The following is a 12707-nucleotide window of genomic DNA, read 5'->3' on the forward strand; positions in this document are numbered from 1 at the left end:
ACAGCACAAGCGAGGCCATGCCAGGCCATCTGGGAAATACAGGCAAAGTAGAAGTGCCTTTGCTTGGCTCCGAGGAGCTTATCACGAATTTGGAAGAAAGAAGATTGCCTGAAACTAACAGATTAACACAGGCAGCTCAGTGTTGGGAAGTCAAGTAAAGCTACACTTGGCTCCAACCCCAGCCTTGACTCTTTAACAGCTGGGTGTTGGTGAGCAAGTCATTTTATATTTCTGAACCTAATTCCTCTTCTTTAAAATAGCAAGGAAAAACTCTGCCTACTTCAGGATTATATGAAAAGCAGGCAGCATGGGCCCTGGAGTTAGACTTTAAGCCCTGCTTCCTTCTGATATTAAGTACCTGCAGTCATGGGCTACTTTACTCCATGCCAGTCCTGTGCTCAGTACTTCATACACATTACCTCAGTTTAGGCCTCTCAGCAACCCTGTTTTACAGATCACAAAACTGAGGCTTAGAGAAGCAGTTTCTGTACATTTACCTACTTAGTGAATTAGGATTTAAATGCAGACAAAGTCGAAGCTCAAATGTTAAACTGCCAAGATATATTATTTCTCTCAAATACATATGTCAAGGTTCAATATTCTTGTTTATAAGGAGGGAGCTATCGTATAGACTTTATGGAATTACTATGGAAATTAAATAAGACAAAAGGTACCCAACAGATAACAAATGCACAAAAGTATTTGTTTTCATGGTTGTTATTATATCAATGGTTGAACAAGTCTGTAAAACATGAAATTGTACAGAACCATCTATAAACACAATAGGAATATGGAAAATGGAGACATTAACTTGCATTGAGGCACTTATGGTGAGAGAGGGGGCAGGGAGGATCCAGTGGGTCTTTGGTTATCACAGGAGATAAAAGCACATTCTAGGATGGGAGAGCAGCCCAAGCAGGGAGACTACATGAATGGGGTGTTAAAAATACCCTCTTTAAACTTCCTATTTGTCCAGTTAATGCCACTGAGGTTTTAATGGTCAGGGAGAACACACAGGTACACCCCTGGCGCCGTTAAGAAGACTGAGTGGGAAATTACAAAAAGAGGCTGTAATGAAGAGCCTGGTGCTCTGGTGGGTCTCAGCACAACCTCTGTTTGGTCCTATGGTCTCAGCAAGTTACCAAACTTCTTTGCATCTCGCTGTTTCTTTCTAGGTAAAATGGAGATCATAAAGGACTTAATGATATAGGCTATCTAGGGATGTTTGGGGAATTAGATGAAATAATATGGGGAAAGATAGTGCCGGAAAGACCCAGGGCAGAAACGAAGAGAAGTCAAGAACTTAAGTCCTTCCATTCCCACATCTATGTCACCTTCCCTGCTTCTATTGGGGTTGCAGTCTTCCCTACCCCTTCACCCTCCCCATCTCAGGGGTACCACAGAGTTAGGCTGCTAAAGTGACAAAGTGAAAATGTTCTCAGGGGCTCCCTGCTTTCTGCAGAAAGAGGATCCTGGCTAATACATGTGAGAATCAAGAGGAGAGAGGTTGGATGTGCTCATCTAGGCTGGCTACTTGCTTTTGCTCCCCAAATTTTCTTAAGAAGTTTATTCCCAATTTCTTGGAAAATTTAGAGGAGGGATATTTGGTGTAAAGCAATGACATCATTGGTCTTTGGGATGTTGATTGCATCTCTTTTGGGGAAAGAGAAAGCAGGGAAGGTGACGCAGAGGTGGGAATGGAAGAACTTCAGTTCTTGACTTCTCTTGGTTCTTCCATGGGTCTTCCTGCAGGTAAGAGAGATTTTCAAGTCACTAACACTTTGTTGTGAGTTAATTGTGTCTGCTCTTCCTCATACTGTGTGCAGACCACTATGGAAGATGGATGCAAACAGGAATGACCTGTTGTAAGACTGGTGAGCAATACCAGCTTGGGAGGGTATACAAGTTTCTGCAGGGGCCGCAGGGGAGGGTTCCCTGTCTGGAATTGGAGGCTCAGAAGGGGCTTCCTCCAGGAAGCATTTAGAGAAGGAGTGTGACTTAGCTGTAGTTACCACAAAGAGGGAACAGCATTTGCAGAAGCCTAGAAGTGAAAGAGAGGAGTGAGTCCACGATGGGTTGGGGACCCCTGTGGGGAGCTATTTCTGCAGATTCACAGGCCCCTCAGAGCTCTCCACAGAGGAAATATGGTCATTGTTTGTCAGAAGCCCTGCTGAGGCGGCATGAGGCTTATGAGGAAATGGGGCATGAGACAGCGAGGTGATAGAAGAGTACTTCCTAGCAGTCTCTCACCTGCGCACCTCACCCATGTGTGCACAGCACACAGCTCACCCCTTGGGGCTTCAGTGTTTTCATGAATGAAATGAGGACTAACGAAGTCCTTTCAGTTCCTCAGCTCTTTGGCTCTCTGAAAATATTTTTAAAGCTGAGGAAAAAAAAATCAAGTAATACTGAAAACAGATTTCAGTCCTTATTAGGTTGCAAAATGGAAACAGAGACAGAACCTGGTATTGAGAAAGAATTCAAAGAAGCATTTAAGAAGAGGCATCTTTGATATTGAGTAGATAAAGAATTTATGGCAATTTTAGTCTACACTGGGCTTGAGTTTCCAACAAACAAGAAATAAATCAAAGGAGAAACCTGAGGAAGAGGAGAAAACCCCCCCAGAAGCAAGTGGGCATTTGAAAACAAGTGACTCAGGTGACCTCCTGTCGGTGGGATGAGCTACTCAGTAAAGACAGGGCCTGTGGCTGGCGTGGGGAGACATGCCAGAGTGATGGTGGCAGCAGGTGTGAGTCAGAGAGGCTGAGCTCTCTGGAGGGGCTGGCTTGCCTTTGCCTGGAGGGAGATGGGGGCAAAGGTTGTGGGCACAGAAGGATGTTGCCCCCTGCTCTGTGTGGAGGCACTGAAGGGGTCTGGCCTGGAAGGCCATTTGTACAGCTGAGTGAATGCCACCTGGGCTGGGCAGAACTGGCATCTCTTGTGCGGTGGTGGGCATGTGATAGGAGACATGTACCCAGGACATGTACCCAGAGTTGCCTGGGGACCTCTGGGGCTATGGGTCAGAACCACTCGGAGGAGTGGGGCTGCAGACGGGAGGCTCTCTGCTCTGCCTGCTGAGAAGTCAGATTCGGACAGGGAAACTGAGACAGGGAGGCAAATGGGTTTTCTCTCCTTGGCATTATAACGTGAGCCAGATGCATTGAATCAGGCATCAGCATTGTCACATCGGTAGTGACAATAAGCATCTGTTCTATGCCAAGCATTAGGCTCTGCCCATTATCTACATTATTCCCAGACCTCACAACAACCTGTCTAGGGGGCATTGTTTTTAATCCCCATTTTACCCCATATTCCAGTGAGCCCGAGAAACATTGAGCCTTAAAACTAGTGCATTGTGGCCGGGCGCGGTGGCTCAAGCCTGTAATCCCAGCACTTTGGGAGGCCGAGACGGGTGGATCACGAGGTCAGGAGATCGAGACCATCCTGGCGAACACGGTGAAACCCCGTCTCTACTAAAAAATACAAAAAACTAGCCGGGCGAGGTGGCGGGTGCCTGTAGTCCCAGCTACTCGGGAGGCTGAGGCAGGAGAATGGCGTAAACCCGGGAGGCGGAGCTTGCAGTGAGCTGAGATCCGGCCACTGCACTCCAGCCTGGGCGACAGAGCCAGACTCCATCTCAAAAAAAAAAAAAAAAACAAAAACTAGTGCATTGCAGAGATGGGGAACCACACCCAAGTGTACCTGTTTCTCTTACATGAGAGAGACATAGTCTAAGTTGTGTTTTCCAATCCCAAGCAGTTGTACCAATGCTGTACTCACAGTAATGTAAAACATAAGCAACATTGAGTATTATTGTTTTTAAGTTTTCACTTTAATAAATGTAAAAATGATACTTTTGTCCCCTTTTGCATTTTGTTGATAACTAGTGAAAGTGAACAACGTGTCTGCCATCTGCCTCCTGGGTGGATTATCTTCTTGGCTTTGCCCATTGCTAGGCAACTCATGTCATGTCACACATGAGGACAATATGGTCCAGTGTGTTTGAGTGACCTGACCAAGGTCACACAGCTGCTTATCAGAGGGGCCTAGGCCAGAACTTGTGCCAGCGCCTCTTCCATGGCTATCCTGTCTGCATCCTCCATACCCCAGCCCCGGGCTGCACTCCCAGCTTCTCATCTTGGTGCCATGGCAGGTGGTATGAGAAGCCCACCCATTCCCAGGGGCTATCCAGCAGGAAGACACAATAGGACAGGCAGCTCTTTGACGAAAGCATCCCAATGTGAAATCCTTCTACAAAAAGCCCTGGAATCTCTTCTGATGAATAATAGGTAACCACTGAGGCATAGTTTAAAATAGTTTGGTTTGTTTTGAAATTTTTTAAAAATACAAAGGAGAAAAATGGTGGAGGAGGCAGATGGCATGTTTTAAAAGAGTTACTGCTGGAGATTTTAAAAGCCAATATAAAAACTAGCTAATAAACTGTCCATCACAATCTAAAGATAGATATACCTAAAATTTCACTGGAGCACTTGAGGACGAGAACAGCTGTTACTGTGAATCTACTGTTTATTAGGCACTGACTGTCAGGCATCATGCTGAGTTTCTGAGTATTCTCACTTATTCTTCACAACCACCTGATGAGACAGATACTGTTATTGTCATTATCACCATTTTACAGATAGGCAAACTGAGGCTTATTTTTACAAGTGGCAAAGCTGGGGCTTGAACCTTGGGCCTGACTCCAGTGTTTGTGCTATTAATTACTGATGCTACCAGACACCCTGAGGAAGCATCTAAGCCAGGGGAGTGGCAGCAGCCCTCTGACCTGCAAGAGAGCAATCCTTGTAAAAACACATTATCCCAGCCACTTTGAATAATAGTTCTTGATCCAGAAAAAAGCACCCAAAAGACCACTTTTCAAGATCCTTCCCTTCTTTTAGATGAACATCAGTGCCATGTTTCAGTTTCAGTAATTGAGGCTCAAGAAATTGGCTGTACAAACCACCGTGGCACTTGTGTACCTATGTAACAAAACAGCATGCTCTGCACATGTACCCCAGAACTTAAAGTATAATAAAAAAAAAAAAAAAAGAAAGAAATTTGCCGTAGGCGACTCTAAGTGTTGAGCTGAAATGACCCAAACTCAAGCATCTTGCCTCCTCCCAGGAGGGCTTCTATCCTTATCCGCACTGTGTGTTGTGCATGCACATGCACACACAATGCAACTCACACACCAAAACAGCTAAGAATAAAATGGGTTTGAATAACTCAAGCAAACAGTTGGTTGAAATTACAGACTCCAAGGCGAGTAGGCAGCAGGCCAGGACATTCTCATTGCATGTCTACCAATAAACTATCTCCTTTTTAAAGAGAAATGTCATTCTGATTTCAGCCATCCTTGCAGGAGGTTTTTCAGTGTAAATTCCTCTTGGCCTTCCTAAGTAAAAATGAAGAACAGCTGATCCTTGTCTTGTCCAATGTATGGTTTTCCCTGGAACTTTTATGAGCTGAGTGGGATGAGCAAGAGAGGAAGTGTTCTTTAAGAGAGTCAATGTGCTGCCACTCTCAGCTGCCTGGTGTTGCCTCTAGCAACTAAGATTTATTTTACAAACACGTATATGGTCCTTATTGTACAGCAGGCACTGCTCAAAGCAGTGTACAAATAGTAACATCCTCTTCACAACCCTATGAAGGGGAAAGTGAGGCAGAAAGGAGCTAATTAACTGGCCCAAAGTCACATCGCTAGAGTGGCAGGTGGGATCAGGGCTCAGGTAGCTTGCCTTTGGTGTGCATTACTCGTGGTTAATAGTGTTGCCAATTTCTTCTCACATAGAGTTGATTATCTTCATGCTTTTTTTCTCACGCAGAGGTTAAGCCTGAAGTTCACATATTCCATGACCCTGGGGAGAAAAAGAAACCTAACTACAATAAGCAATGGGAAATGAGTCAGAGCCTGTTGACTTTGATGATTGATTTTGTGAGAACGATTTGTCAAATGAATGAACAAATGAATGATGGCCTTTTGCAGCTTCTGTTTGCCACTTTGATATTCCATGATTTATTTCTTTTGATCTTCTAAGCCATCTAATTTAAATACCCACAAATTCAGATATTATGATTTTTCTTTTTTTTGAGACGGAGTCTTGCTCAGTCGCCCAGGCTGGAGTGCAGTGGCGCGATCTCGGCTCACTGCAAGTTCCACCTCCCAGGTTCACGCCATTCTCCTGCTTCAGCCTCCTGAGTAGCTGGGACTACAGGTGCCCGCCACCACACCTGGCTAATTATTTTGTATTTTTAGTAGAGATGGGGTTTCACCGTGTTAGCCAGGATGGTCTCAATCTCCTAACCTCATGATCTACCCGCCTCAGCCTCCCAAAGTGCTGGGATTACAGGCATGAGCCACCGCACCCAGCCCAGATATTACGATTTATATTTGGCCTCAGTCCCCTGTCTGTATCTGGCACAGTGGACTCAACTACAATTCACCTCTTGTGCATTTGACCTCTCACTCTAAAAATAAGGGCCAGATGAATGTTCATATTCCTTATAGAACAGATGATGGTTTTACTAGATGAGTGTGGTTTATACTTTAGAACAGCAGCTGCACATATGGAATGAAATTATTTGAGTAACCTATTTTCAAACCTTGACACATACATTTGGCTTAAAATTCAACATGCGCTTTCTTAAAAAGGAAGCAAATGTAAACAGTCTTCTCATACATTCTCCTGCACATCTGAATCCTATGTTTTATTTATTGGTTTCTCTTTTGAGTCTGGAATATAATCAGTTGGAAACGAGAAAGAAAGCCCCGTTCATTCACCTCTTTGTGATGCCATGAAAATGACAGAATGTTCGAGCTGATGAGGGCCCTGGAAATAATCAGAGGAGACCCTCTTATTTTATAGAAGGATTCTCAGGCCCAGAGAAGTGCAGTTTGCCTGGTTCCTCCAGTCAAAGGTGGTGAACATGGGCTTGGAACCAGGTTGCCTGACTCTAGGCCAACTGAGTTGGACAGTGTTGAGGTAAACTCTGAAAAGCTGGTGTTCAGGGGTTCTCCTGCCCACCACAGCTCCCCACCTGACCCCTCCAACCTCGGTCAACACCCAGATACCAGGGATCACCTGTCTGTTATCTCAGACCAGAGATATCTCTTCAAGCTTCAGGCCTGTATTCCCTTTGTGTATCAGGCACTTATCACCACTCATCCAAACAATACATTGACTGATAGCGCCTCCCCGTCTTCCTGATCATCTCTCCCAAACACACACTCACACAAAACACTTTTAAGGCACAGACCCGTTGTTCTCAAAAAGCAGTCTTGATTACCTTGTCCTTTTCTAAAATGTTGCCATTGTCCACTTCACTCACTCCCACTCTTGTATCCTAGTTTCGATGTTGGCACACGGAAAGCACTCAATAAATATGTCTTGAATGAATGAAAGTCTCCTCATTTCCTGCTAAAGAATTAATCTGCATTTCTTAGCTTGGTGGTAAAGGCCCTTTATCATCTGGCACTAATCTTTTCCCATTTTGCTCCCTTCCTCCCTTCTGTTCTCTGCTAATTAAACAACCGAATAGCTGTTTTTTAAGGTAAAAATGTATTGTGTACCAATAAACACTCAACTTATTGAGTGTTTATGTCAAGCCTTTTTTAACCTTTTTATGAGTGTTAACTCATTTAATTCACACAACAAACCTATAAGGTTGGTACTATCATTATTACCATTTTACAAATAAGGCAACTGAGCCACAGGTTAAGTTACCTCTCTGTGATCACACTTTTAAGACGAGGCAGAGCTGGGATTCAAATTCAGGAAGTGTGGCTTCACATCCCACGCATGTAGCCACTATGCCATGGCTAGCTTTCCTGTTGCTTTATTTTTAGTTAAAAACTTCAACGGTCTGGAAGTATATAAAAAGTAACAATTTTTCACCCACTTCAAAAAGAATTTAGATAATCAATGTGTGTTCTTCCAGATGGTTTTCTTATGTTAACTAGTATATTTACATAATTTTAAAACCAAAATTATACATACTACAACATGCCTTTTAAATTTACTATATTTTTGAGATCTTTCCATAAATATTGCTACGCATATCTCTTACATATATCACTGCCTCATTATTTTTCATTGTTCCCTAGTATACTCTTGTACGGATACACCCCATAATTTATTTTTTCAGTCCCTGTTGATGAACACTTCAGCTATTCCCAAGATTTTTCCCTTAGGAACAATGCTGGAGTGAGCATCTTTATATATCTATGTGTGTAATGCTAAATATTTCTGTAATTCAGATTCCTAGAAATGTGATTGCTGAGTCTGGGGGTATACACACTTAAAACTGTGATAGATACTGATAAATGGCCCCCTCAAAATGCTGTCCTCCCACAAATAATGTCTTGCAGTTTGCCAATTTATCCTCCCACAAATAGTATCTTGCAGTTTGCCAATTTATCCTCCCACAAATAGTGTCTTGCAGTTTGCCATGATTCCCTTTTCCTCTGCACACACATTCAGGAATTGAATGCTTCTGTCTTAACTGTTCCAGTCCTTTCCTCTCTGGGAGCTCATACTCTCTGCTTGTCTTGCCTTTATGCCTCTCTTTTTGCACAATGAATGTATTTTTTCTTCCCATGCTGCTCCATAATATCGAATCCTCCTTATTCACTCAGTGGTGCTCATGTTGTCTCTGTCTCTGTCTGTCTGTCTCTCTCTCTCCCACACACCCCTTTCTCCTTCCCCCTCCCCTCTACCTCCTTGGTTATATAAAACCGTAGTGGTTTCTTTGATACAATATTCACAGCAAGGCGTCTCAGAGGCTACCTAGAGAAGAGTGAGTTCTGATTGTTCCTGGCAGTGGTGACGCTTTATGTGGTGCCAATTGGGTTGATATTTGTAGCGTCAGTATTCGGCTGTGTTGTTAAAGATGACCCCATTTTGTACCCATTATTTAGGGCACAGCAGCGAGCGTGATTAAGAAAGGAACAAAGAGTTTTAAAGGAAAGCAAAACTGGAGAAGAGCCTTTAAATGATGAAGGAGATGAGAAAAAGGAAGGTAAAGGCAAGATGTTGCTGAACTCCTCCTTCATGCCACCCCCCTAGCTTGGTGCTTTACATACATTATTGCATTTAATCCCCCAGTGAGAACAGACTAAACAGATTAGAAATGGTCTGTCTAGAAGACAGGAGGAGGATGTGAACAAAGTTTCTAAAGTCATAAATAGTTCTAGTGTAAAACTACAAAGATACCCCTTGAAGTTACAGCAGAGTGAGTTTAGGACAAGAGAAAGGTAGTAAGTAGTACTTCCAAATGGGGCTAGTAAACAGTGGACTCTGTAGCCAGAAGTGTGAACAGATGGACAATTTAAATAGCTTTTAAAAAAGGTTTTAGACGACTGCATGGTAATTCATTGCTACTGGATTTCCAATTAGAGTTAGGATGCTTGGAGTCTTTAGCCATTCATATTGAGGTCAAGGAGTCTAACGGTATGTACAGCCCTGTAGTCCATGAAGGCATCTGGGGGAGCAGAAGAGATGACATTCGGGGCTTCCATCATCCCTCTTTAAACCAGAATCTCTCTACTTCTTATCTGTTGAAAGTTCTGGGCTGCTACATGAGATTTCCTTTGTGAGGGACAAAAAAAAAAAATTGTTATTTTTTTTTAAAGTCTACAAACCATTGCATTAGTTGTTTGACTCCACTATTGGAGACAAGTGCTGGGCTGGATGGACTGTAGATCTAACCGACGGAAGGAAATTTCACTCACAGACCAAGGCTCCACCATTGCTTCTCTCAATTCCATAGTACAAGCGAGAGTCTGACAGCCTTGTAGCTCAGCCCTGACCTCAGTGGGGTGAGGACTCAGTGAGGTGAGAGAAGGCAAGGGCAGCAGCAAGAACTGCTCCTGTTTGTGAAAGAACATCCCAGTCCATTGGTAAGGCCTCCTGGCCCCATTCCACCCTATCACAAGCAAGGTGGGAGCTCCCCTGCAGCCAGTGCCCCCAGGTGCCTTGCCTACTGTGTGCCTTTGAAGGAAGAGTCAGGGAGGCCAGGAGCCTCAGCCTCTGCTCTGGCTCACAGGTTCTGTGCTGTCACTGAGGTACTTACTTCACCCCTACTCTTGCCTGGTCTTTCCTTTGAGCTTTGATTCAGAAGACAGTGGTTGAAGTCTCTGCTTACCTAACATTTTGCAGCCGTAAGATTCTCTAGCACTCTCAACCTCTTTCTAACCCATGTCTCATCTGTGTTTCTGTAACAACTCCTACTAATCAGGCTGTTAGGAGGACTGACTGAGATAATGCAAGCTAAACACTTTTCAGGGTGCCTGCTGCGTGGTAAAGCCTCAGTAAATGGTAGTATTGGTGGTGGTAGTTGGGTCATTTTTATACCCCCTCTACCCCTTGCTTCCCTGCTGATATCCTGGTTCCTAACCCTGTGACTTGGAGGGACTTGGGCTTCTGCCATGATACCTGCTTCTGAGCCAGTAATCCCTGACCCTGACATCTTCCTGCTGCCTTCCAGTCCCACGGCTCACTCATCAATACTGATTTTCTGTCCCTGATTGTACCTGCAGTGACATCACAAAGCACAATACATTATACACAATGATACCCAGTAACAGCCCTCTTTGTATGTTACTGCATTTAGAAAAGTACTGTGTCTTTTAAGAGCACTTCACATATGTCATTTCATATTTGATAGTCTTCCTTTTCTGCAATCGAAATGTAGAAATATCAATGATTTGTCCTAAGCTGCAGGCTTGCTAGTGGCCTAAGGTGCGGGCTTGCTAGTGGTATAGACAGGCAGAAACCTAGGTCCTCTGAATCCCAACTTCTTGTTACCATTTCCTGCCATCCTTTGAGTTTATGTATTTAGATATATTGGCCTTTGCTTTGATTTATATAAACTTGTAGGTTTCCCTGTGAATCTGGGAGCAGGATGAAGGTAAGAGTTTAACTTCTGCTTTGCAGTTATAGTGTAGTCAGCTGCTAAAATGTAAGAATACTATCTAGGTGTTAATGAAAAAAATATTATGTGTTAATGAAAAAAATATTATATTTGACCATTTTTGTTTCAAAATGTTCTGGACTTATCTCAATAAACAGCTGTTAAGATGTTTATCAAATTTATTGCATTCCCCAAAATCTAAATACCTGAGATAAAGAGAAAATGGGACCCACTTGAGGTTAGGAGTTTGAGACCAGCCTGGCCAACATGGTAAAACCCCATCTTTACTAAAAATACAAAAATTAGCCAGGCATGGTGGCACGCACCTATTGTTCCAGCTACTTGGGAGGCTGAGGCAGGAGAATTGCTTGAACCTGGGAGGCAGAGGTTACAGTGAGCCAAGATTGTGCCACTGTACTCCAGCCTGGGTGACAGAGCAAGACTCTGTCTCAAAGGAGAAAATATGGCCAAAAAATTAAGTTAAATAAAGCTAAACTGCCTTAATAAACAGAAAATGGCATAGGCTTGTAAGAAAGGTATTCTACATAAAATATTTTGCCTCTGCAACCAGCAAATTAAAGACGTAGCAGTTTTGTCTCTCTGTGCCAAAAATCACAAGAACTTTTATTCTTGTTCTCATGATCCACTGCAATGTTCTCTAGTCAGAAAGCTCTGGGATGGTTTTTTTTTTTTTTTTAATTTTTTTAATTTTTTTCTGGCTCTTTTGATGTTCCTCAGACAAAGACTCTTGAGGTTGCAGATTTGATGTATGTTTTTACCAGTGCAGAGATGGGGTTCAGGGGGACATTCCACATGGGCTTTGATGTTAGAATCCTTTGGCAAATCCTGTTTGCCTTTCAAAATGATATCAGAATGATAGACCTTTTCCTTTTTCTCTTTTTTTTTTTTTTTTGAGATGGAGTCTCACTCTGTTGCCCAGGCTGGAGTGCAGTGGTGCAATCTCGGCTCACTGCAAGCTCCGCTTCCTGAGTTCACAGCGTTCTCCTGCCTCAGCCTTCTGAGTAGCTGGGACTACAGGCACACGGCCGAATTTCTTGTATTTTCAGTAGAGACGGGGTTTCACCAAGTTGGCCAGGATGGTCTCGATCTCCTGACCTCGTGATCCACCTGCCTCAGCCTCCCAAAGTGCTGGGATTACAGGCATGAGCCACCGCGTCCGGCCAAGGATAGACCTTTTCTAAGGGTTGTCAAGGAAATAACCTCATGCGCAGAAAAAGTTTTATGCACAAATATGTGTATCATAACAGCTTTACAATAGTGAAAACCTGGAAACAAATTAACAGTAATAAGAGAATGGTTACTTACACTGTTGTTAAATCATGAGGAGGAATCTCACATAGAATTAAAAGTGAGGTCTAAATAACTTTGCAGTAATACAGAGAAAAGCTTGGTTAATACATTATGTAGAAAAAGATTATAAATTGTGTGTTATATGACATCACAACTATGGAAAACTACACAGTGGTAGTGATATCACAGGTGATCTTTTGCTTTTCTTTATTTTCCAGTTTTTCTGTAATGAGCATGAATTTTGAAAATTGGAATGGGAAAAGGGTGTTTTACTGGAAACAGAAGCATCATCCTTCTCTGTTGGTAATTTTCAGCTTGATTTGGTTTGTAGTGCTGCAGAAAGTGCTTTTGATTTCTCTGGAACAGTGTTTCTCAACCTCAGCTAGTTGTGGGAGCAGCCCTGTGCACTGGACAATGTTTAGCAGCATCATTGGCCTCAACGCACAAGATGCCTGTAGCATGCATGCCCTCAGTTGTGACAG

General features: G+C 43.2%; 1 protein-coding gene and 1 long non-coding RNA gene across 15 annotated transcripts in view; one reads left to right on the forward strand and one right to left on the reverse strand.

Annotated features, from left to right (window-relative positions):
- Nucleotides 1-12707, forward strand: part of PLCE1 (phospholipase C epsilon 1) — a 349469-nt gene that overhangs the window by 113261 nt on the left and 223501 nt on the right. The window lies entirely within an intron of this gene.
- LOC135965161 (uncharacterized) lies at nucleotides 702-10512 on the reverse strand. Its single transcript, XR_010578050.1, has 3 exons — nucleotides 10075-10512; nucleotides 5742-5879; nucleotides 702-1746 (listed from the first exon to the last, which is right to left on the reverse strand). It is a non-coding gene; the product is annotated as an uncharacterized lncRNA (long non-coding RNA).

Source organism: Macaca fascicularis, chromosome 9 (assembly GCF_037993035.2).
Source record: "Macaca fascicularis isolate 582-1 chromosome 9, T2T-MFA8v1.1".
In the NCBI taxonomy this organism is placed as follows: Eukaryota; Metazoa; Chordata; class Mammalia; order Primates; family Cercopithecidae; genus Macaca; species Macaca fascicularis.